Below are 21362 nucleotides of genomic sequence, written 5' to 3'. Positions count from 1 at the left end.
TTCCTTAATCCTGAGGGAAACAGAGGTGGGACAAAAAAGGGAATAAAATTTTGGATAGAAAGGTTAATCATAAACTCATCAGGGGAACTCGGTTTTAGGGAGACTTGGTTTCACAGCCAAATGGTAGAGATGCATTGGGCAAGTTATAGGGGAAGATTCCCATGGGGAGGAGGGACTTCCCCTAAGGAAGTTAAAGCTTCCGTGCTGTTTCTAGACACAACACCCTCCCAATCTCTAGATGTGTTCACTGACTTGGTGGTTCTCTGAATGCTATCATTTAGGAGTTTTTACAGTGCTTCCATTACATAGCAATGATTGATTAAACCATTGGCTATTGGTGATTAAACCCAATCTCCAGCCCCTTTCCCAGAGATCTGAGGGTAGGGCTGTAAATTCCAATCCTCTAGTCACATGATTGGTTCCTCTGGCAACCACCCCCCATCCAGAAGCTATCTAGCCCCAACCACCACCTCCCAAGAGTCACTTCATTACCATACACTAAGGTATAGTTGAAAGGGGCTTGTTATGAATCACAAAAGATGTTCCCTTTACTCCATCACTCAGGAAATTCTAAGGACTTTAGAAAGTCTGTGTTAGGAACTGAGGAAAAAGACCAAAATATGTTTACTCTAAGTACAAATAGTGGTGGGATCATGCATTGGCTGAGGGCTAGCCTGCTTTGGGGGTACATTTCTGTAAATACTGTCCACAGTTCACTCTATGTAGACGACTGTTGTTGGGGAACACAACCGGGTGGCTGGTCGGTGAGCCAGCAACACTTGGGTTGGTAAAAGTATTTACCAGTGATAAAGTATGACAATAAAAAAGGGTCTTATTAGACTATGCTGCCATAGACAACTGTGGGCCACACGGACAAGAGGTGCCTGTGTAAGCCCTGAGGGCCAGTTGTTGGGATATTTCATAAGGTCGGGTCACAAGGTGCCTGATCGGCTTGTGCACAAGTCTCTGATTGGTTGTATGTACGGTAAGAAATTTAGGGTCTGTGAAGGGCAGTGGGGTTTAAGACTCTCATAAGGTGAGCTGAAACAAACCAGCCTGAGCTATTGTGAGATTAGGCATTACCTACGGCTATTAGTTTGTTAGGGGAAACACATCCAGTAAAGAATGTACTTTATCTGTTGCGGGATCACAGACAGACATCTGACAGCCCAGAAATGGGGGTCGTTGGACTTTGAAGGATGTCACTTGGGTGCGCCCACAACTATATACTAAAGAAAAGGAAAGTTTTAAACATTCCTATAAAAGGACACATTATAACTTCTATAACTTAAATTTTAAAATACATCCATCAGGAAATGTCATATTTACTCTAAATTTTTGCTGAAATCCAACCTACTGCTTTCTGTAGAACCATATGCTTGTTTTACAGGATCTAATAAAATGGTCTCAAAATTATGTTAGGATTTCATCTGCTTTACATGATAGTTCTATTTGTGGAATTAATGTCAATGCCAATTATATTAGAGAACTTGTCTCAAAATCACCAAAGAAAATTAAGATAGCCATAACATTTACAGAGCATGAAGGGCAATTTGACTTAAGCAACAATAGTAGTCACTGAATGTTAGGGTTTTTCAATAATGGTACTGAAATAAAATGTGTTGTTAAATGCTTTCCACATATGTGTTAATTGTAGAAATAGGTAAGCTTTCAAGACTGAGAGAATGGATAGAAATAAAGGCAATTGTGTACTTGCCAAAGATAATGATTTCAATTAACTTGAGAAACTATGATACAGTGTTTATTTACCACGTTGAAAAATGAAACCTCTAGTTTGGCGTTATCTATGGCACAAACCCAGTGATACGGGGCAAAGAGGGTTTAGTGTGACGCCTGTAGAATACTTACGAATTTATGGAAGAAAATTGTAGGATGGTTTTCAAGTTAGGCAATGTAACTTGTAATAGAACATTCTTTTCCCCGGGATAATAAAACTGGAAAGCGAAGATAAGAGCAAGATGCGGTCACACTAGTACTCCTGACTTTCCATCCTGGAGGCTGCGCGGTGCCGAGAGCAGGCGAGACTGCAGGGCTAGAGAGGCTGTTCACAGCCGAGCGGCCCCGGAGGCCGGAAGTGCCTGGTACCCAGCAGGCGTTGCAAACCTTTGGATCCGGTCTCCCACCTCCAGTCGTTCCGGACCTGTGTCAGAGTGGAGCCCAGCGCGTCAGGACCGTTCCTGGCGAGCAGCTTGGTATCTTCTCCGACACTCTGGGCGTGTGGCTCTGACGGCTTGTTATTCCGTCTCTAAGAGGTCGCCAGCAACCCGAAGAACAGGGATGAAAGGGTGCTTTCTCCGCTCCATGGTTCCAGGACACAGTCTGAAGCTGACTCGGGTATGAGGCTGCCTGCGGGCGTGAGGGGGTTTCACACCTGACTTAATCCATTGTGCTGGAAACAGACGAAGCAACCACGCCTGGATTATTCCAAACAACTTTTATTTCCTCAGTTTCTTCCTTAACCCTGTGGAACAAGAAGCTGCCGCTGAGGTGGGCGCAGTATAGGGGCTGCCTTCTTTTCTAGTCTCCTCCCCTCGATATAAAATACAGATGTAGGTATAGAGATATAGATGTAGATAGATAGATATTTCTTGTGGGGGAAAATACCTATGATTAATTTTAATCTAGTTAATGTGCAGTGAAAACTTGTTGTAAGGAACTCAATGTAAGTAGGTAATACGGATAAGAGCTCAGGTGCTGGAGTCTCGTGGTTTCTCAGTCATGGGTCTACAACTTATTAACTGTGCGACCTTAGGGAATGTTATGGACTGAATGTACTTGTCCCCTCAAAATTGGTATGTTGAAGCCCTAACTCCTACTGTGGCTGTGTTTGAGGATGAGACGTCTAAGGATGTACTTAAGTTTAAATGAGGTCCAAAGGGGCAGGCCTTAGTCCAATAAGGTTAGTGTGTGTGTCAGAAGAGACACCAGAAAGTTCTCTTTCCCTCTCCACCTCTCTCTCCTCTTTCCCTCCACAGAGCAAAATTCTTTTAATGTGTATTTTGACCTTTTTTGAAGGTGTGACTCAGATGTGACCCAACTGATGAATATTGTTTGATGTTTTCAAGGCTCTTAACTTGTACCCTAAATAACTGAATGCAAATTGTTAGTGAGACAATGACAAGAAGATAAAACAAAGAGTACAGAGTATATTGTCCATTTAATTATTTTAGCCCCAAACTTCAATATGAAATTTTGACTACAACCGGTTTGATTTTTTCTTTTTTTCGATGAGTTGATGTTTCAATGTCCTGGAGACAGAGATTGAGTTAATTTAGTAAAGCAAAGGTCAAGTCATTTATTTGTTGTCATAGAGGAGGAAATGAGTAATTGATTTGGTTAATATTATATTTTTTTAAACTGGTAATCCCTGTGAGTTTTAGACAAAACCTCAATGCAGTCAGGGGTGTTATTACTAGTTGATACTTCAACACATTGACGTAGATCATTGTATTGGCAAATTGCTTACTGCATTAGGTGGTTCTTTAATAAAATGGGACCTAGATTGAAAGTGGGTGTGCTTGTATGGGTTGATTGGAAATGGTTGGTGGGGAGGAGCCAGTTGTCTTCAGTTGTTTGACTGACTGAGCTAATAAAGTTCCTGTTTTTCCTAAAAAAATTCCTAGGTTGTTGCTGTTGCCTTTGAGGACAGGATGCAATTCTTGTAAGGAAATAAGAAGCCTGAGGATACAGAAAGAGTATTGATGAAAAGACAAGGTAGGTAAAACAGATTTCTCTGAAAAAAATATTTATTTTTATATAATTTCTCTCCCTCTTAATTACCAAGTCTGGTTAGTTAGAGGTAGAATAAGAAAAATTTGGAGAGAGAAAGTGGGTTAAGAGTTTCAGAGTCATCAATAAGTAAGTTGTGTGTGTCTGTTTGCATGTTTTACTGTAATCTTACAATTCTGGAGCTTAGTAGCAGGAAATTCTATAATGAATCATAGATATAGTAGTATTTTAATAGTATAAATTGTATTCTCATGATGCTTATAATAGAATAATAAAGTCTTCTAATGAGCACTAGAAAAATTCTAAATATTAAACCAAGTAATGAAAAACTGTAGTTTTAAAATAAAACAGTTTATAATACTGTAATTTATTTGACATCTTAATTAAATTATCTGAACTTAGTATTATAAGTTCAGTGTGTAATTAGATCATTCCTTTGCCTGAGAAAAAGATAATTCTTAAAAAGTTCTTTCTCACTTAAGTTATTATGAATAAAAGATACTAATGTACTTTATATGCACTTTATTAAGTCGTGCATAGGCAGGGGCAGAGAGAAAATCAGAAAACTTAAAAAAATGCATGCTAAAAAGTGATGCAAAAGTTGTTTTGTATTGAGTTCCCACCCATAAGTATCTGAGAGAGAATAAAAGTAACTAATATATCCACTTTTTAAATATTTCATTAAGAGTACTAGAAAGAAATGAAAAGACAAGAAACAACTTACTTCTTTGTAAACCGAGAGAGCATATTTGACTGCAAGCTTTTAGTATCTACAAAAGCTGTTTGAAGGTGGTATTAATATCCATTAATATTTCCCAAGCAAAGCAAGGCAAATCAATGGGAAAAATACTGCAGTTCAGAACATTTGGTAAAGCAGCTGTTTTCAAAGAGATATTGTAAGTCAATATCTTTATCAGTAATAAACATTAAAAAGAACAGAAAATACACTGAAGTTGTAAAATGTGAAATTCCTAGGAATAATCTCAACAAAAACATGTAAGACCATATGAGCAAATAAAAAACCTATGAAGGAAATAAATAAAATAATATTTTTTTCTCTTTTGTATCCCTAATGCTTTGAAGAGTGCTGGATTCATAGCCCATGAATAGTTGTTGAATAGCTGGTGAACCAACCTTGTGGAATATGTAGAAAATAGTTTGGGAAGTGCTTTCGTGATATAAAAATATCACAATGTTGACATTCAGTATATACGTATAATACATACAAACAGTGAATACATATGTGTATATATATGTGTGTGTGTGTTTACTATAAAATGAATATCCTTTTCAAGGTTGCATCAGCATTCTACATTAATAAAGGTATGTCATTCTAGTATTTAATCAAATAGTCAAGACATTGTTTTCTTTAGTCATTGATCCATCAGTCCACTGATCTTTTGATCTGTTGATCCATCCTTACATGCATACATATAATTAAGTTTTTTGACTTTTATAAATGTAATCTGGTATTATCAGTCTGTCTCAGTAAGGGAAACATAAATGGTAACCACAGAGAGAGTTGAAAAAAATAGAGTATTGCCATCAAAGTCTAGGAAAGGGAGAGTTTCAAGGAGCTGAGATGAGTCCATGAAATTGATACAGAAAGATTATGTCTTGGTAGTATTCTGTTGGTTTCATAGCTTAGGATGCTACTGATGAATTTCAAGATAAGTTTCAGTAGGTTCATTAGGTGCGAGCCAAATTCAGTTGAATTAAAGGTAAGTAGGGTGAGTTCAAAGTAAGGATTTGAAGATGTGGCATCCTTATCAGTACCACTCTTACAGCTGGGAAAGAGTGGCCTCTGCTCTCAGACCTACATTATTAAAGGACACACATATCACAAGCACATAGATTCTCAAGTTTGTTAAAGGACACATGAGCAGTACTGTTATCACAGATCTGTAACTCAGTGCTCAGGAACACAACCTAGTTGTGATAACCAAAAATATCTCTAGACATTGCCAGATATCTCCTGGAGGACAAAATTGCCTGGTTGAAAACCACTAGTTTCATCTTATGATGACCCTTGTTGTTAAATATTGTTCACCACTGAAATTACATGCCATACAATTATTTTACTGTCTTTTTGTATAAATTTTGTTTTTATTGGAGTTAATAACTGCATTGTATGTATGTCTTCGCTTCATTGTATACATAAATTCACTGACAGAGTTGTAAAATACCTCTTAATATATCATTTCAGTTTTCCTGCTCCAGTATGGACTGGTTGCTCTCTCAGTCAGATATACAACTGTCAGTTTGCAACTTCTCCTTGTCATACTAAGAATTTCTATACCTTCCTAATCTGATAAAGGCCATTTCTTGGATTCATATGTATGGGTTATAAATTGCCCTTGGCTGCTCATACATAAAAGACACCAAAACAACAGGCGCTTACACAAGCAATGAGTTGACTTTTTGCTGGTATGAAAGTAGCAGAGAGCTAGTTCTCTGCAGTTATGGTAGCTCCAAAGTCATCAAGGATCCTGGCTGCTTGTCTCTGTTACTCCATGCTCATGCATGGTTTGGATGGTCAAAAAACATCTGCTCCATCTCTGCTGTCACATCTGCACTCAAAGCAGGAAACGGGAGCAAGAGGTGGGGAGAAGAGAGGAAGGGTGCTTGTATAAAATTTGATTTGATTTTTGTATAAAATCTGGTGTTGGAAATAACGTTCCTTTAGATTAAAATGTTGAAACCATTCCCTCATTATCTCTGGCTGTCAGTGTTGCTATTGAAAAGTCACATATTATTCTGATTCCTTATTCTTTGTTACCATTTTTTTTCCTCCTCTGGTTGCTTTTAGCATCTTTCCTTTATCTTTACTGTTTTTAAATTTCGTGACAGTCACCTTGGTTTGGATTTTTTTCATTCATTGTGCTAGACACTTGGAAGATGTTTTCAATCTGGAAACTCAATTTCTTTTGGACAATTTTCTTGTAATATTTCCTTTTAAAATATTTTTCTCATTTAAAAATTAAAAAAAATTATTGGTGTATAGTTGACTCTTACAGTATAATATTTCTTTGATAATTTGCTCCCCTCTACTTTTTCTGTGCTTTGACTCTGAATGTTAGTGCTCTAATTAGTTGAATGTTGGAATACCTGGATTGATACAATGATTTTCTCTTTTTTTCTCCTTTGTTTTTCAGTTATTATCTTTTTGATTCTGTGTTTCTTTTTCTTTTTTTTTTTTTTTTTTTGGTTCTGTATTTCTGATAAATTTTTCCAATTTTATCTTCCAACCCTTCTCTTGAATTTCTTTTTTTTTTTTTTGCTGTCCAGTTATATATATATTTTTCTTGGTCTCTGTTTCTATTTTATAGCAATCTGCTTTTACATCACGATTTCAATAACTTCTCATTTCTCTGAGACCATTAACAATAAAGTATTCATACTTTCTTCAGCTTTCCAAGGTGCCTTTTTCCTGTTTACTTATTTTCTTTTCTGTTTTCATTAAGGAACATCCCTCAAATATCTTGTAATGCTTTGATAATCTCTTCTTTTTTAAAAGTGAGGTGCTTAACAGGTAACTGGAAGCTCTCTGTACAGAGTGTTTCATCTTCTTATAGCAATATTTGCTAGGAACTTTACCATTCTTTGGGAAAAGCCTAAAGTCAATATCTTTAGATATATATTTTTTCCAGTAGTATTTTTCTAATTTTGTAATATATGACTAATGTGGAGGATTTCCTATTCAAATTATTTTTAGGAATTACATTGCTTGACTTGTGAGGCACTGTGCAACATATTTTCTGCTATAAATTTAGTGATATGGCCTTATTATTTGGATTGTACTGACTGTACTGTAGTGCATTTCGCACTTTGCCTTAATTTAGCTCAGTATATGCCCATTAAGTGCAAGCCACTTCTCTGATCTCACAGTGTTTCAAATGCCGTATGGAAATAGTTGCTTTTGGTTTTTGATTATTTTGAAAGGCATCAGTGAAAAGCTGTGGTAAAATATAAGGTAGAATCCCTGCGTAAAGGAAATTACTCTGTTTCAGCTACCGTATCATGTGTCTTAAAGAAATGCTTACTCATATTATTAAAATGTATGTTGCATTGTATATCCCAAGTGTAGAAGACTTTTTTTGCGCCCTAATGAAATAGATTACACATAACCAGATAACAGCAATGAGATTTGGCTTTAAATTTTCAGATGTTAAGGAAAAGAAAAAAAAGAAGAAACGCAGAAAGTTTAACAACCTTTATTTGTATTTTTTGAGAAAAGGAAGATGTGAGAACAGTTTTTTTTCTGGCAAAAAAAAAAAAAAAGAGTGGAAATTTGTTTCTTGAGTCCTTGTACAGAGAACATCTAGGAATAAAATCTTCAAACCTAAAGAAACATTGTCCCAAACTAATGGTTCTTGTATCGACCTTTGATAGAGGCAAAGAACATTACATTAAGTTGTGCCTTAGTGAAAGCAATTCTTTGAAGGGCTGAGATAATGTGGTAAGTGTGCTTTACTGTCTGATGGTTTGATACAGGAATGGAGCTTAGGGAATCAGACAAAAGGATGTCAGCACATTCATTAGACTCCAGTATCATGAGTGAAGGGAAGCTTAAGATTCTATAAAATTTCGATAGGTATTCAGGAGTGTGAAATAATCATCATTATATCCCTGTAACTGAAATTCTTTATGGTGTTTATACTTTGTGATAGAGTCTCAGGTTTTCCTAGATTTGGGAAAAGATATCCATTTTTATTTTATTGCACACAGAAAAATTTATTCTTGTTGATATCCAGGAAGCTGAATAGTCAGAAAGTAGACGAATGAGTTGGATACATATATATATTCTTTTAAAATAACCTCCCAATTCAGAAGCATAGATTAAAAGACTTGTGGTTATGAATTTGTAGCATAATTACTATTTTCTTCCAAATTCAATGCTAAAAAATTTAGACAACTATCTTCATCTACTTGGACTGCCATAATGAAGTACCATACACTGCATGGCTTAAACAAAAGAAATTACTTTTATCACAGTTTTATAATCTAGATCAGGGTGTTGTATGGTTGGAGTCTGGTGAGTACTCTTTTCCTGACTTGTAGAAAGCTGCCTTTTTCCTGTGTTCTCACATGACAGAGATAGCAAGATCTCTAGTGTCTCTTCTTATAAGGGCACTAATTCCATACTGAAGGCCCCACCCTCTTTGCCTCCCTGAAACCTAATACCTCTGAAAGGCTCTGTCTTCAAATACCATTATATTGGGGGTTAGGGCTTCAACATATGAATTTGGGGTGATACTTTTCAGTCCATAGCAACAATATTACCTGACTTTCCATGTCGAGTATTCTAGGTGACTCTTCTAGATTTCCCAGCAACCAGTGTTTGCAAACCATGATATGTGGCCATCTGTCTGTCTGATTGAAAGTACCTGGGTTCATTCAGGAGGACTTATGCCTCCTACTTTGGCTGCCCCTCCCTGTTTTTTTTTTTTTTTTTTTTTTTTTTTTTTTTCCAGAAAGATCATAGCCAGCAGACTCATTGTTGAAGAAATCTGGGAATTTTTGAGAGAAAGTTAAGGATCAATGTAGAATTTCTAAACAGACCCTATATCAAACATACTTTCTTACCCACTTCCCATTAAACATAAAAAGAAATACATAAACTTATCATTCTAACTGGTTATTACATTTCTCTTTTACCTAAACATATGCATACATATAATGCAATATATGTAGAAAAATGTCCCCAATCCTTTTATTTTGCAGAGTTCATGTGAAACCACAAAAAAATGTAAAATTTATCACATTCCTTTGAACAGAATCTCAATTTTTAAAATTTCTTTGCCACTAACTTCAGGTGGATGCTAGAACTAAATACGTTAGGCATTGGCATCTGTATCTGTGAATGGCCATTTGTCCCCAGAAAAGGAGCTCAAATCATGTCAATAGGATTGACCACATGTAAATGTAATGCTTAGTCTTTGATGTAGAAAATAGAGTGGTAACTTTAAAATAGGCTTACATCACTTCACATTCTTAAAATACATTGTTTAAGTTCTTGAGACCAAAGCAGTGGAAGAGTGTGACTGGTTTCATTTCTATATGTGCTATCTGCAGACTAAAACAGTGTTTTGTTTTGTGGGTGGTAATAAATATGTCTTAGAATTCATGTACCTTATTGTTTGTGTTTATAAGAGCTAGTTAGGTTAGAAGAGTGAAGATTGATTTATATTCATCTGTAGGTGTCTCGTTGGGCTGTGAGTTCTCTGAGTGAAGGCTTTATAACATTTGACTCTGTGCCCCCAGAATAGTTTTTGCATGAAATAAGGACTCCATAAATGATTACTGACTGACTGAATAAACCTCTCCAAAATATCTGAACAACTACATAATTATGTTCAATGTTTTAGTTTGATTTAATGACCAATAGGGATAGCTCATGGTCAAATAAATTGATGTGCATCAAATTTAGAACAACTTACTTTGTTTTATAGCAACTTATTTTATAGTAACTTATTTTGTTTCTGTGACAATTACTTATAAGGCTTTCTATTCATCTGAATTAAAGACCAAACCCATACTTCAACCAAAATATTAGAGAAAGCTTTACTTTCTTGTTGCTAGTTTATTTTCTTTCTTTTATATTATTTTGAAGATTTTTGAAGATTACCCTGAACTCAAAAAGTATTTCCAACCTTATTGAAGATTCTGGATGGCAAGTCCTTGATTGAAAAATGCCAGTGGTGGTTAGTTAGTGTTGGCTATTTCTAATGCACTTGTAGAACATTAGAAACCTCAGGTTTCTTTTTAAAAATTACAAGTGCATTTTCACAGAAACTCTTAAAGATAGACCAAGATGATTACGAAGTCAAGGTCATTTTGCAAGGGTAAAATTCCTTATTGAATTCTAGTTAACCTGAGCATTCTGGTCAGATGCCAAGTCAGATAATTGCTTTATACTCTGGTAAATTTCCTTCCTGGGTTAGACTGCATTTACTTAATTTTCTGATTTCTTCTAGGGGTGAATAACTGGTAAATATTGGTGATGCTTTATCACAGACATGGTTGTAATCTGGTTATGTGAGAAGAGAGATATGTGTGAAAGTTGTAGAATTTTGTATCTTTTTTATGTTTCGTTTCTGGGAGTTAATGAATTCATGGCACTTCTTGGAGTTTATGAGTTCAGTTTGGTGGAGGAGGATTCAGAAAGAAATACCTTATTGCTTTATCTCAAAATGGAGAATTGGGGTTCCTGCAGATGAAATGCAGTAGTATATGATAGCAATATCATCATAGCAATTATTTATAAGCAAAGCCTAATCAACCATTTCTGCAGGTGTTAGTTGTGGCAATGTCAGGAGTAGATGAGGAGAGTTTATTAGGTGACTGAATAGTGCGGGCACCATTGCCTTGTGGTTAGAATGGGATTCACACAGCGTTGGTTTCAATTCCCAGTTCTCTCTCTTAGCAGCTGTGTTCTTTTCAACTTTTCAAGTTACGTTTCAGTGTCTTGCATGTAACAGTTTTACAATAAATAGAAGTTATTGTCATTAGCCAATAAACCACTAAGGTGCTTTTCTGAAATATTCATAGTTTTCCAATCAGTATTTGTCTTCAACATTTTTAGTTAATGTCAGACTGAGTGCTTTGTCGGGGTGAATTCTTTATTCTGTGATTTTTCCTATTCAATTAATCCGATATCCTTCATTTTTGGTTTACAAAGCAGAAGCCTCTAAGGGTTAGAGATACAAATGTTTGCATACTATATATTTATATTTTTGTTAGGTGTTTTAATAGAAGAAACATTGAAAAAAAAAAACCTCCTAACTGTAGGAATATGGCCATTCCTTCTACATTTTGGTCATATATTCAGGAAGATAGTTATGGTAGCTGATAGAGAAATTAATGGTCCCTGAGGTGCTGGTCTGTGTGTCTTGGAACATATTCAGATTTGCCGTATAGATTATACTGCCTGTTTAATTTTACATAATGGAGGCACAGGTGGGATTGAGTTTGAAGAGGAGTAAGATCCTGAGGTTTCTTACTCATCTTTTCATTTGCTGGGGAGTAGGAAGGCCATATATAAACCAATCAAGTCTAATAGATATGTTTGGTCTGGTCTATTCTTGAGATTATCTTGAACTTAAGTCTTTGATTCTGAGGTCAGAAATTCTAGCTTTGTTATTTATTACCTCTGTGACCTCCTATGAGTTACTGGAGTTCTCTGGACTTAGTGTCTTTATCTATAAAATGTAGTATGTTCCACATTGTTATAAGTTTTATCTGGAACTCTGTTACCTAGATCATGCAAGGAAAGTCTTGTTTTAATTCATAGTGCAAATTGTCTGTTCAAAAAATGATTGATGGTCTCTGAATCAAGTTTTTGAGACCTAAGAATGCAAAAAGGCAACTGAAAGTTGTTGAGTAAGCTCATACTGTGTATGAGATAGATGTTGGACAATTATTATATACGTTTATCTCATTTAATCCACCTAGCCATCATGTTGAGTAGGTCTCCTTATCTTCAGGTACCGGGGGTAACTAAGTCTTAGGCTAATTTAGTAGCTTGTTCAGTCACACAGCTAGAGGCTTATAATGCCAAAACTTTACTCAGATTATCTATTATCAGACACCAAATTCTATCCTCATGGAATGTATTATGTTCTTGGGTCTGTGTTCTTTGCTGCCACCAAAATACTTCATCATTTCCTACTGATTGATATTCCTTCTTATGCTGAACTTGTTTGTTTTACTTTAGCCTGCTTACCTGCTTGATTTAGGGTTTGTAAGTATGTATCTATCCATTTTAACTGTCAGGAAATCCATGCTATTGATTTTCTGGTTAGCAGATGTAGTAAAGAGGAATGTGATTTACACTGGTTATTTCACAGCATTATTGTTTAACTTCAAAAGTGAACACATTCATTTCATATGCATTTAATAAGTGAAAGATCAGTGGTCTCAGATTCATTGATATCTTCTCGAAAAAGCATCAAATATTACAGAGATTTACTAATATTTTTCTCATTAAATCACATATGAATTTATTCTATACAGAGGCAAGGCCTGCATATCTGTGGCAGAATCAGGCATGGCTGAAAGATGAAGTCATTCCTAGTTGCCAGGGAATATTAGTAATATGACTCCCAAGAGTGGAATTGCTGTTATCTCTGTGTCCACCTGCCAAAAGTCTCATGGAGAGGGCACAGAAAACTAGAAATTCTGCAGCTGCAATAATATGTCAGCTCCAGAATGATTTGAAATTGGAAAAAAAGCAGAATTATTGATTTTGAGATATTTTGATATGTCAGTTCCAGCCTTGACCAAATCCAATCTTTAATGAAAAATGGAGAATTCAGACACAAAGTAAGTTAAATTAATTTGTTGTTCTCCCTCCCATTTATAGCTAAATTTATATTTTCTATTTGAAGTTGGTGGAAAGGTAATGCAAAGCAAATATTTCATAAACTTAAGTAGATAAACCTATATACAGAATGCAACTAAGTTTGGTGTTTAAAACAATGTTTAAAAACCTTGAAAAGCTTTATTAAAGACTTAACATAGGCAACACAAAAATAAATTGCTTTTATATTTCAGGTTATAGATAGATTGAAAATAAAATTGCCAGTCATTCCAGAGTTTAAAGCTTCATGGATAGTGTTAAACCCGTGCTTGCCTCTTATTAAACAGAATTTATGTAACTTGGGAGAATACAAGTGTGCTCTTGGCTCTTTGGATGTGGTCCTTTTGGATTCCTGCCCTTTACCACTCATACACCCTGCCCAAATCGCAGCAAATAACCCTATGTCAGAAGGAAAACAGGAACTACTTAACATAAATTCTCTCAACTTTCTGCCCTACTACCCATTAATTTATCTACTTTTATATACTCCAGGTATAGAGGGAGAGGGCCAGGACTGGTTGTTTTCTGGTGCTCTGTGCCGCATCCTCTCCTGCTACCTGCCTCTAGTTCCTTATTACATCTTTTATCATTCGACCTCTTCTTTGGTATTAACCTCTCCCACTTCACTGGTTCCTTTTTTCAATTTATAAATACTCATTAATTCACCAGCTCTTTACTAAGAATCTGTTTGGTAACAAGCTCTTTTCTAGGCACTGGAGATATAGTACTATTTGAAATAGACAAAAATATCTGCTTCCATGGAAGTTAGATTCTGATGAGTGGAGAAAAGATTTAAAAAATAAATAAATAATATAAGCACATGATGGTAGGGACTAATGAAGAATTCACTACAAAATAAGGTAGTCTGGAAAGGCTTCACTGAGAAGGTGGTATTTATACAAAGGAAGCTAGAGTGTGGAACACGTAAATCTTGGGAGGAACATTTTAGCAGAGGAAACATGAAATAGAGAGGAGCATGCCTGCCATATGCAGAGAGCAACTAGGAGGTGGAGGTAACTTGAGCAGTCAGTGAAAGAAGGTGGTGCAGACTGTGCAGGGCATTTTTGGCAATTATATGAACTGTAAAATAATAAAAAAATATATAAATTATAAAGTAAGAGGGGAAATAGAATCATAAGAATGCTCAATTAATGTAAAAGCATGCAAAAAAGAAAATAAAAAAGAACAGATGGAATAAATAAATACAGCTAGAAAGCTGTAGATTTTACTGCAACCTATGAGTAATCACAAAGATGCTCTAAACCCCCCAAGTAAAAGACATACACTGTTAGATTGGGTGTAACAGAAAGACTCAATTCTATGCTCTCTACAGGGAGCCCATTTTAAAAATAGAAAAAAAAAAAGAATAAAATATTAGGATTGAAAAATATATACCATGCAAATAATAAAAAGAAAGCTAGAATTAAACTAGAAACAAATAATAGATTTGTACCCAAACCCCAAAAGTACCCAAAGCTCACAACCCTCTGTTGACTCACCTGTGATCACCTCTAGCTATGCTTCTACAACTCTCACATCCTATGGCTAAGGGTCAGCAGAGGACTATTACTGAGTCCTCTGATCCACTCCTCATTGGCTTTAGCTCTTAATTTCAGTCATGCTCCTGTATTTTTGACTTGAGATTCATCTTGATTTCCTTATCTTGATCCTTGGTATAATTTAGGACTTTGGATAAACCATACCATTGTCTCGTTTTGCTCTCCACTGCTGTGAGTGGGATGCCCCACACAACTGTGACCCCCAAACCCTCAAATTGCCACCCACATGCTTGATCCAGACCCATAATATTAACACTTGAAAGGTGTTACCCAGAAGAGTCAGTTACTCTCTAGTTTACGCTCTTAGTGTATCTTGCTCATAATTAAATGAAATAGAGTGTATAAAGAGTTTGTGCAATCCTCAGCATGTGGCAAGTTTGCAATAAATATTCGTTGTTAGTATTAATATAATTTTTTTTGTCTTTTTCTTGTGATTGTTATATTGCTATATTTGTTCTATTTTAATTTTTGGCTTTCTATTAAACTTGTTTAACTTTTGTATTTACCAGGCCCCAATTACTCAAAGTATAAAACTGGAGTTTTCTTCAGATTTCTCTGTTTTTTTTCAAGTCATTGATTAGTATAGAGTGTACCTCTTGAATGTCTATCATGTTTTTATCATCATCTCTGTTCCTATTGCTCCCATCTCTTTATGCCTTTCCTGAGCTAATGCAATGTTTTCCTAACTAGGTTCCTTTTCTTGAAGTCATCCCCTACCATAATTCCAGAAGTAGATATCCAAGATAGGATATGATCTCATGTGTAAGACACATTATCCATTCTCACTGGGAACGCCATGAATCCCGTCATTGTATCCTCCTTCTGAGTAACCAGTCTCACGTCTGATTATTTCATCAAATGCACTCATCAGTGCCACACTACTTGCAGTTCTTCCAAATTACTTACATCTTTTTGCTTTTGTACATATTTTTCCACAAGAAAGCTTTCCTGTTTGTTGGTGTGAATGCAGTGTAAATTCCTCCTCATTTCTAGAGCCTTCACTGATAGCTAACTCCCGTTCTGTCCTGTTTAGTAACAACACTCCAGATATCTCATTCTATGTGGTACTCCTTTTGGTACTTAACAAGTATATTACTGTTTTAAATGCCTGTGTCTATTTTCTCCTCTAGCTTTTGAGTTCCTTAAATTCAGGCATGGCTGGAATCTTATTAATCTGCTTCTCCAATTCTTTGTCCAACCCTGGACACATGGAAGGTTTAAATAAGAATGATTGAATAAATAGAGTGCAATAGAATGGGCTGAGCTAGTTTCAGTAATTTCCCATGAAACTTTCCAGACTTGTAATTCCATATGCTTTGAAATTAAGTGAAGACAAAGATCAACTTTTAAAATTTGTTCAGATTATCTAGATGTATAAAACAAACCAAATATTATGTAGTTTCTTCATTTTCAAAGAATTAAACTCATCAATAAATTCTTTGTCTGGATTTTCTAGCATTGTACCAAATGTAGTCTGTAGATATATGTGAGTTTAAATGTTTTTAAATATATGTACACATGATTTATTCTTTTACTTCCAAAAATTGGCAGAAATTTGAAATGGCTATCAATCTTTGGCTGTAAAAAAAATGCCTTCTGTGCATAAAATTGTAATTCTATACTTGTGAGTGTTGAAATCATTACAAAAGACTCTCTGTAGTAGATACAGTTATTATCTCTATTCTACACACAAAACAAAGTCCTGAAGATTTTAACAAATTTACTCGAAATCTCACAGTTGTTAAATAATGGAGCTGGAATTTCTATCCAGTCTTATGCTGGAGCTTGTTTTCTTTACCAATGTAGCCTATTTACCCCCTAAATTTCACAGAAAAAATATGAATAGTTAAAAAGCATATGAGCTAAATCATAGTTCAGTGTAACAACCTGGAATATTGTGGGCAGTACATGATTATTGCCCAAAGAATGGTAAAGACGAAGTCTTTGGGTTTATTTTGGTACTGTATAGTACTCTAAGACCACCTTCTATCTCTTCTCTTATAATGTGTCTCCTTTAAATACTCCCCACGCAACTCCAATTTGATAGCAAAGTCCAGAATTATGCAAATTTACTCAAAGAATTTTTCCTGTACACATTTTAAAAATGTACTGATTAAAGTTTTGCTTTTTTGGAATACATTCATACACTAATCCCCTGCTTGTATGTTTAAATCAGTTAGCCTACCCACTTGTGCATCAGGCTTAAAATGATAGCTTTTGTTGAATTTTTGCCAAGTAAATCAGTCTAAAGTTCTTAATATCTAGCAAATGAGTGCCAATCAAATAGCCTTACAGTAATAACAAATGTCTGGCTGTGACCTCTGAAAGACAGCTTTTTAATATATGTTCTTGCATTACATCTTCATTTTTTCCCTTATTTTAATGTTCCACTCCATGGTACCTTAGAAGTTCACAAAATTCCAAAGTAACTGCATTCAGTCTGAATGAATAGGATTCTGAAGATTGATGATGCAGCCATATGACTGTATAAAAGTGAAGTCATGTGATGATGATTTTCTTTGATTGTAAGAAAAAGGCTTTTTAGAAAATCAGTTGAGCATTTTTCCTCCCTGTTTCAATGTAGATCACTACTTTAGTTATAGCTTACATTAGGTTTTGTATAGAAAAAAAAAAAGGAAGTTTTGTTTAGAAGTGCTTTCCGTGGTTGATTTCAGTTGTACTGAAAGAACAACTTCAGTAGGAATAATTTTAACCCTAGCTTTCCCAAAGAATTAACAATTTAAAAATATAAATAACCTTCAAATAAGGGCATTAATTCCATGAGTATTTAGACTGGTGTAAACACTTTTAATTCAAGGTGAGTCTTTCTAGGAGAAATTGATTCAGATGGTTTCATGTATAGACTTCATAAAATCTGCAATACATATAAGGGCATAAGGCAGGAAAGAAGTAAGTCTCAGCCTTGTAAAATAACTTTTATTTGCAACACAAGATTTGAATACAGGTGGTGCAAATCCCCAAGCAAAAAGTGCACAGTCAAGTTTACAATTTTATGAAACCTCTTGACTGTTGGAGTTTATTTTGAACATCTCTGATTTGATTTTCCCTTTGTGAATCTGTTTACAGAGAGGCAAGAAGTCCTTGATGTGAGAAATTTGTTACTTTCCAAAATAGCTTAGTACATTTTAGATACGGTGGTGATTGCCTGATTGACTCCAATATCTGTTGTAATGTGCAATTTAATTTCTCTAGCACCCAGATTATATTAAACATTGAAAACTGCCATATTGTTTCAGAGTTTTTAAATAAAAAGGAGAACCTCATCCATAAGAATTTCTGAAGTGCATGTCCTTGCCTGTTAGGATGTAAATGTAGATGCAAACCCACTAATTTGTGAGTCACATGGCGATGGTTCTAATTCTGAGGATGTTACCTCTCTCAACTTTAGTTTTTTCGTTCCTAAAAGAGAAAAACATGCCTATATAATATGGCTGTTTTGAGTAAATTTAAAAAAAATGTCAAAGAGTGTTGCAGATTACCCTTATAATGCAAGTGTTAATCATCAGTCATTTTTCATAGTAAATATATAATTATCAAGTTAATCTTTGTTCAGCCAGAAAGTCATTTCTACTTTTCCTCTTAATATCTAGGTTTTCATTTGCTTATTAGCATCTAAGGAAATATTCCAAATCTGGTTAATTCACCCTTTTTCTGATTGAATGTTGGCACTTCACAATTGGTCGCTACTTACTTAATTCCAACTTTTGGAAACTCCCAAGCCTCAGTCATCTACTTGAGTAACTTCTGGTTGAGTTGAAACCTACATTTGAGACAACTGAGTGTTTTAAAAACACAAATTTCTTACAGATTTGGAAAGGAATCCCGAAGTCCGAGGGAGAATAATTTAATATTTGAGTTTGTCATCCTTTACTAGGATACCATCATTTAATAAAATATTTTAGAGTTGCTTTTTTGATGTAAAAGATTCTGCCACACATTAACAGATCCTAACATCTTTGTAATGGATTGCTATAAACAGCTTATGAAAAGAATACTACCAAAAGACATTTTTTAATTGATTTCTTTTTGATCTGGACATCAGTCGATGTCTATAATGAGACCTGCTATGTTAAAAAAATTATGGAAGAGTTGATTAACTATTGACAGAAGGTAATCCCAGATTACATGAAGAGTAAAGTCAAATTAGAGATGGCAGCTGAATTTAATAAATTTGAGAGCAGTTGGAAAAAACCACAATTTTATGAAAACATAATAGTCATCTTGAGGTCTCTAAAGCTGAGACAGTGTTTTAAAATGCTTTTATGTACTGTATTAAGCCTTACAGAACACAGTATTTATCAATTTTCTTATTTTATCAATTAATTGATTCTAAAGAAGAAAGCAAAAACCTACATTGTATTAGTTTTTGTGTCAGGAATGAAGAAAGTGCTATTTTAAAATTAGCTACATGTTTTCTGCATGTACATACAATTAAAAAGTGTTGATAATAAAATGTTGCAATATGAGCAGTTTTAATGCAGTGTATTTTTATTGTTCACTCATCAGAAATTCATCGCCAAGTAATATTGACTTATTGGGTCACATGAGCAAATTCTGAAGCTTTGAACTCCTTTGTATCTAAATGAGATGACATCTGTTGAGTTGGGTAGGAGAATTCTCTGGATGGTATTGCTGGGTTGCCTAGCAATCAGTCACGTGGTGTGTTTGGGGAATTAGGTAATGAACAAGAAGTCTGACAAGAGAGAAGCCACGAGATCTTTTACAAAGGCTAATTATATGTACATTAGCATCTGCTTTAACTTCTGCTTGAGTGTATAAAGTAATTGAAACTAGGCCAACAGTACTTTTGGATAAGCTTTACTATGGAGAAAGAGGGATCTGGCGACAGATGTATTGAGTTACTCATATGACACTTTTAGAAAATAAAGATCACGTTCTTAGTAGATTTCTGAGAATCCAGGAAGATATTCAGGTGTCTGTAATATGAATTGTAATTACCTTGGGTAATAACATTTGAAAAGATGTTCTTTGGCATTATTATCAGTAGAAAATTTCAATTCACATGTTTGATTACACTTAATTAAGCAAGTACAGGTGTAAATTAATTTTATTACGCTTACTTCAGTTCATTGCAATTCACAGATACTGTTTTCTACAAATTGAAAGTTTGTGGCAATTCTGTGCTGTCAGATGATGGTTAGCATTTTTTTGGGAATAAAAGTATTTTTTATAAAGGTAAATGTAATTGTTTTTTTTTTTAGGCATAGTGCTGTTGCATGCAGTAGACTACAGCAGAGTGTAAACGTAACTTTTATTCGCACATGGAAACCAGAAAGTTCTTGTGACTTGCTTTATTACCATATTTGCTTTATTGCAGTGGTCTGGAACCAAAGCCATAATATCTCCGAGGAAGGCCTGTATTTATGTCTTTAGATTATTATTCTCATCATATAGAGTCTTTTCCCAGAAATTTTGTGACTCCTTGATATAAAAAAGTTGTGTGACAAAAATACAGAAGCCATCTAACAAAATGCTACTTATTTTACTATTGCTTGTGTCTGAATTAGGTTAATGCTAAAATTCTTAGACTAGTTTCTTTTTTTTTTAACATTTTTTATTGATTTATAATCATTTTACAATGCTGTGTCAATTCCAGTGTAGAGCACAATTTTCCAGTTATACATGAACATACATATAATTCATTGTCAAATTTTTTTCGCTGTGAGCTACCACAAGATCTTGTATATATTTCCCTGTGCTGTACAGTATAATGTTGTTTATCTATTCTACATTTTGAAATCCCAGCCTATCCCTTCCCACCCGCTGCCCCCTTGGAAACCACAAGTTTGTATTTTATGTCTATGAGTCTGTTTCTGTTTGTATTTATGTTTTGTTTGTTTGTTTGTTTGTTTTAGATTCCACATATAAGCGATCTCATATGGTATTTTTCTTTCTCTTTCGGGCTTACTTCACTTAGAATGACATTCTCCAGGAACATCCATGTTGCTGCAAATGGTGTTATGTTGTCGGTTTTTATGGCTGAATAGTATTCCATTGTATAAATACGCCACATCTTCTTTATCCAGTCATCTGTTGATGGACATTTAGGCTATTTCCATGTCTTGGCTATTGTAAATAGTACTGCTATGAACACTGGGATGCAGGTGTCATTTTGAAGTAGGGTCCTTCTGGATATATGCCCAGGAGCAGGATTCCTGGGTCATACGTTAAGTCTGTTTCTAGTCTCTTGAGGAATCTCCATACAGTTTTCCACAGTGGCTGTACCAAACTGCGTTCCCACCAGCAGTGTAGGAGGGTTCCCTTTTCTCCAGAGCCTCTCCAGCATTTGTCATTTGTGGACTTCTGAATGATGGTCATTCTGACTGGTGTGACGTGATACCTCATTGTAGTTTTGATTTGCACTTCTCTGATAATTAGTGATATTCAGCATTTTTTCATATGCCTATTGATCATTTGTATTTTTCCCTTGGAGAATTGCTTGTTTAGGTCTTTTGTCCATTTTTGGATTGGGTTGTTTGTTTTCTTCTTATTAAGTCGTATGAGCTGCTTATATATTCTGGAGATCAAGCCTTTGTCGGTTTCATTTGCAAAAATTTTCTCCCATTCCGTAGGTTGTCTTTTTGTTTTACTTATGGTTTCCTTTGCTGTGCAGAAGCTTGTAAGTTTCATTAGGTCCCATTTGTTTATTC

The 21362-nt window shown here is 35.1% G+C and overlaps 1 long non-coding RNA gene across 2 annotated transcripts in view; it reads left to right on the top strand.

Moving 5' to 3' along the window:
- The first annotated feature begins 2164 nt into the window (after positions 1–2164).
- LOC116157488 (uncharacterized) overlaps positions 2165–21362 on the top strand; it is a 264959-nt gene continuing 245761 nt past the window's right edge. The window contains exons 1-2 of one of the 2 annotated variants that reach the window (XR_010384173.1): positions 2165–2355; positions 3645–3735. This is a non-coding gene — a long non-coding RNA (uncharacterized LOC116157488). Of the gene's footprint in view, positions 2356–3540; positions 3736–21362 lie in introns of those variants that run through there. The other variant, XR_004141589.2, reaches the window with a different exon arrangement.

The sequence above is a fragment of the Camelus dromedarius genome, chromosome 15 (assembly GCF_036321535.1).
Source record: "Camelus dromedarius isolate mCamDro1 chromosome 15, mCamDro1.pat, whole genome shotgun sequence".
Classification (NCBI taxonomy): domain Eukaryota; kingdom Metazoa; phylum Chordata; class Mammalia; order Artiodactyla; family Camelidae; genus Camelus; species Camelus dromedarius.
Note: the sequence above shows the minus strand (reverse complement) of the source record. Positions and strands in the feature narration are given on the sequence as shown.